This window comes from Hoplias malabaricus, chromosome 2 (genome assembly GCF_029633855.1).
Source record: "Hoplias malabaricus isolate fHopMal1 chromosome 2, fHopMal1.hap1, whole genome shotgun sequence".
NCBI lineage: Eukaryota > Metazoa > Chordata > Actinopteri > Characiformes > Erythrinidae > Hoplias > Hoplias malabaricus.
In genome coordinates this window covers 60,928,211-60,933,806 of record NC_089801.1, presented here as the reverse complement: position 1 = coordinate 60,933,806, position 5,596 = coordinate 60,928,211, and positions in this window count along the sequence as shown.

The following is a 5,596-nucleotide window of genomic DNA, read 5'->3' as shown; positions in this document are numbered from 1 at the left end:
AGTGCCGTCTTCCCATTGACAAAATTATCTTTAAATGTGTATACTTACCTATATATTTATATGTATCAATTAATTTTTCTCCAAGTGAGCTCTATTTTTCTGAGTTTAATATTAAGTTAATAATCTGTGAATTAGTAGGTACATCAAATAATGATTCAAGAAAGCCATCTATTTTTAAATCATAAATATTATGGACCCTATCTATATAGCTAAAAATACAGACGAATAATGTATTATTACATTTTTCCTACTCTGTGTGTTTATTTAAAGATACAGAATTTTTTTTTATGTTTGCCCTAAATAATAATAAACACATTATAAAACCAAAAGAAAATCAATTTAACAGAAGTGTCCTATGAAATTACTTTCAATACACACTGAAAACTTGTAACACTTTAAATATTACTGTTGTAATATCAACTTTACCTGCAAATGTTAAGTAAAATCTGCTTGACAATCAAATGTAACATTTGAAAATATTAAGTAAAATGTACTTTTATATTTAACTTTATTTTATTTTATAAAATAAAAAAATCATAAGACACTTATCAAAATATTAAGTAAAGCTTGTCAGTGTTTTATCAGCTGGCAAATGAATAGCAGCAAGACAGGTATTAAACAACAAAACATGCATACCGTCACTGATATAGAACCTAATTATTCTGTTATTTATACTCTGTTAACAAAAGAAAACAGTATGAGTGAAGGTTCTCAAGTGCTTGCAGTTCTGTAAAACAATCGCCACCAGGAACTTAAAACAAATAAAAAAAATAAAATAGAACTGTTAATATCACTGCAGTATACAATTCAATAATAAGTAATAGTTCCTACTCCAGCAGGTATAAAATATAGACATGCACAATACATAAAAGAGATCAACAGAAGACAAGTTTATAACTTGACAGTTGTCGGTAGCGTTAAAATGATCAAATCTCTAAATAGCTATTTTAGATTTAAACAATTATTAACAATCAATGTCTCTTAAATAAATCATCAAATCCATGTCTGTATGTCACCCACCCACTTCCATCCCTATCTAATGTTCTTGTCCCAAAATACTATCAAAGGTCCAACATCTTTGTTAGTAAATATCTTTGTTTGTGTCAATATTACTTCACTCAAAGACAAATCTACAGCATCACATATAAAATATAAATATAAAAAATGGTGCCTTTCAAATAGTCAGTTAAAATGTTACATTCATCTGAAAACATCCTAAAGTCTTTTGAAGAGGCAAAACTAAGGAGAGCATGTCTGTGTCGGCATAATGGAAGGTTCATCCAAAGACAATGGAAGTTTATTAAAAGACGACAGCGATATGTGGGTGGAGAATCGAATGGAACCGTGTCTTCGCAAGTGGTTAGTAGCCATTTGCAAAATTAAAAACAATAGTAATATTGTGTAGCACAGTGTTGGGGGTATGCATGAGAAAAAAAGTAGCCCCATAAGCAGTGAGAAAGCTTTAGCAGCACTACCACATCCTGGCAACATCTTTTTACTTCAAGAAGCATGGATGCATCTTCTGGATCCTCTCCATCAGCACCACAGACAACCAGGATTCTGATGTTTAGTTACGTCACTGCGTCTGTCCTCCTGCATGCAATCAGAAAGTCAAATCAAGTAAATGATATTGAGAGAAAACATCAAAGTGCTTGAATTATAAATGACGTCATTATCAGGACAAAAATCAAAATAAAGTAAACACTACCATCATTAAATATAGCTCAAATATATATTTTTTCTATTTTAAGCCTATTTTACAGTGAGCTGGCATTAGTAAAACATTTAAGGAACATGCTCTTAGCCATAAATTGTGTGCCCATGTGTCATGTCCTGTGTTTATTTTCCTCACCATGTGCTCATTTAGCACATGGCTCTTTTTATTCTTCCTGTCTCCGCCCTAGTCCCACCTCAGATCCGCCTTCTCATCAGTGTCTCCTTTGTAGTCCTGCCCTCTCGTTATAAGTTCCAGGTGTTCCTTGTCAATGTTCTGTGTATATATAGTGCCTTTGTTTCAGCGCTCCCTTGTTGGTTCTTGTATGTGTAGATGTGTGTTTCTCGCACAAGGGACTTTTGTTCCCTCAACAAGGTCTGACAGGCAGTGCTTCCTGTGAGGCAGCGCCAGTATCGCCCCACCTACGGACTTCACAGTCGGGCTGGGAGAAGCGAAAATCTGTGCGCGGACGTTTTGCTTTCTTCCCTCCAATCTGCAGAAGGAAAAATCAGATAAATATTTTCATATTTTTAATTACAAGTTATGTTGTAGGAATGGTTATAAATCATACATTTCAGCATGGATTTGCTTTGTTAGCTGCAAGCTGCACTAACATGTTACTAACTAGCTTAGCTAGCCAGCCAGTCTATGCTAAAGTGTGAAATCGTCAAATAAATCTTGTGTGATGAAGAATGACTAGTAATGGTGAATAAATGCACAGCTATTGTCTAGATGAAGGCTAGAAGTAAGGCTGATAAGTAATGGATGCATTTATCAGCTTTTATTACAATTATTATATGCCCTGGAGGCTGATATTCAGTTCTAGATGCCTGCAAGGCTGATAATTTTTGAATGCTCTTGTCAGATAAATATGGTAAAATTGGTATATGGCTCAGAGGGGGATATCTACTTCTAGATGCCTCCAAGACAGATAACTAGTGAATCCTCTTGTCAGAGAAATATGTTAATATTGTTATATGCCTCAGAAGCTGATATCGGTTCTAGAAGCCTGTAAGTCAGATAGGTAGTGAATGCTCTAATAATAATAATAATGATGATAATAATAATAATAATAATAATAGTAATAATAATAATAAATTTTATTTCATAGGTGACTTCCTGTCACTCAGGACACCTTACAAAGAGTACAAAGTAAACAATAAAAATAAATAATACCGAAAAACACACAAGTGTATATAGTATTGAAAACAAATAAACAATGCAACCGAGTCATTCAAATGAAAAGGCAATCTTGAACAGGTGGGTTTTGAGTGAAGACTTGAATTGTGTGAGTGAGTTTATGTTCCGTATGTCGGGGTGTAAAGTGTTCCAAAGCTGGGGACCAGAGCGGCTGAAAGCTCTACTTCCCATGGAAGTGAGATGGGCAGGGGGAACAGTCAAGTGAAAGGAGGAGGAGGAGGATCTGAGGGTGCGAGAGGAAGCTACAACATGGAGGAGATTGGAAAAATATGGTGAAGAAAGACTGTGGATAGCCTTGAATGTTAACAGAAGGATCTTGTTATCAATACGGAGCTTGACCGGAAGCCAGTGGAGCTGTTGCAGAACAGGAGTGAAGTGGTGGATGGAGGAGGTTCTAGTGATGATATGGGCTGCTGAGTTGTGGACCAGTTGAAGCTTATGGAGAGATTTGTGGGTAATACCAAAAAGGAGGGAGTTGCTGTAATCAAGGCGGGCGGTTACAAGACTGGACAAGGATGACAGTGGTATGGGGAGTAAGGGAGGGGCGGAGGCGGTTGATGTTACGGAGATGAAAATAGGCAGACTGGGTAATGTTATTGATATGAGATTGAAAAGAAAGAGTACTATTGAGGATGACACCCAGACTCTTTACTTGTGGGGAGGGGAGAAAAGAACAATTGTCAATGTTAAGAGAAAAGCTGTCAGTTTTGGATAATGTTGATTTAGTACCAATGAGAAGAACCTCAGTTTTATCACTGTTGAGTTTAAGTAAATTTGAGGACAGCCAAGATTTTATTTCCGATAAGCAGTCAGTAAGGGAGTGGGGGAGGGAGGTTGGAAGTGCGTTTACAGGCAAGGTAGAGCTGGGTGTCATCCGCGTAACAGTGGAAATTGATGTTGTACTTATGAAAAATAATGCCAAGGGGAAGAAGATAATGGAGAGTAGGGTCCCCAGGGCTCTCTCTTCTTCAGCACACCTGAAGTGACAGAAGAAGGGTGGGAAGTGAAAGTACTAAGCTGGATGTACTGAGTGCGGCTGGAGAGATATGATATGAACCAGTTTAGAGGAATCTGAGTGATACCAATGGAGGATAGTCTATTGAGGAGGGTGGTGTGACAGATGGTGTTAAATGCTGCACACATGTCGATGAGGATGGAGAGTAAACCAGAATCAGCTGCCATTAAGAGGTCATTGGTGATTTTTATGAGAGCAGGTTCAGTGCTATGGAGAGGGCGGAAGCCAGATTTGAACTGTCCATACAGTTTGTTTTGAGATAGATGAATATGAAGTTGAGACGCAACTATTTTCTCAAGAATTTTTGAAGGGTAAATTTGAGATTGGACGGAAATTATTGAAATTGGTAGGATCAGCACCTGGTTTTTTAGAATTGGAGTAATTACAGCAGTTTTAAATGATGCAGGAACAGTTCCAGTGGAAAGAGAGGAGTGGATGATGGCAGAGATGAGAGAGACTAGAGAAGGAAGACAAGCTTTAACCAAAACTGTGGGGAGAGGGTCCAGCTGACATGTGGACGGCTTTGACTTACGGATGATATCTGAGATTTCTGAAGTGGAAGGAAGCTGAAAGAAGGAGAAAGAATGAGTAAGAGGAGGAAGTTCAGAGTTGATACAGGAGATGGGTAGTAAACTGATGCTGGTGAATCTTCTGGATTTTATCAACAATACAGTCATTGTAGTGTAACATATGATTATGTAGATGTCTTTGTGAACAGTTAGAGCAGTTTTCCGGTGGAGCTGCTCAAGTTGCCGACCTTTGGCTTTCATGAGCCGAAGTTCCGGCGTAAACCAGGGGGCAGAACGAGAGAATGTAACAGACCTGCTTTTTTGAAGAGCGAGGGAGATGAGTAAAGAATTAAGTCCAGTGTTGTAGTGTGAAACCAGCTCATCAGGGGTGGTTAAGTTATGAGTGTCTATGAGGGAGTAGGTGCTGGAGGAGAGAGAATCCAAATCAATGTCCTTAATATTATGGAAAGAAATGAGGCGGGGAAGCTTACTGATGGAGAGAGGAAGTATGACATTAAATGAGAGGAGGAAATGGTCAGTTATAGGGAGTTCAGACAGGTGGTGAAAACGCAGCCGGAGAAGCTCGACAACAGAGTACTGCAGCAGACCCGTCACGGGTTGATGAATAAATGCCAAAAGAGCCCAGAGAAGCACCAACCAGATATGAATTTTGCCGATTAACATTGTCGGGCAGTTTGGACAGGTGAGGGGAGGCAGGAGGGTCTCGATGGCCGGAGCAGATACTCCAGTCAATGGTGTTGGGTAAATCGTTGATCTTGTTAAAAGACGATGGTTGATACTGTCTGATAAGAACAATCGCAAAGTCCTTTAGTCCGCTAAGCTAGACAACTACAAGTTTAAAATTACCGGCGAGCAGTGGCAGCAAAACACCCCAGCCTTCACTCTGTCCGGTTGCCAGATTCTTAGATAAATATGTTAAATTTGTTATATGCCTCAGAAGCTGATATCTGGTTCTAGATGCCTATAAGACGGATACGTAGTGAATGCTCTTGTCAGATAGATATATATGATAAAATTGTTATATAACTCGGAGGTTATCTAGTTGTAGATGTCTGTAAGACGAGTGAATGTTTTTTAAGATAAATAGTTTATAATTGCTATATGTCTCGGAAGCTAATATCCAGTTTTTAAATGTCT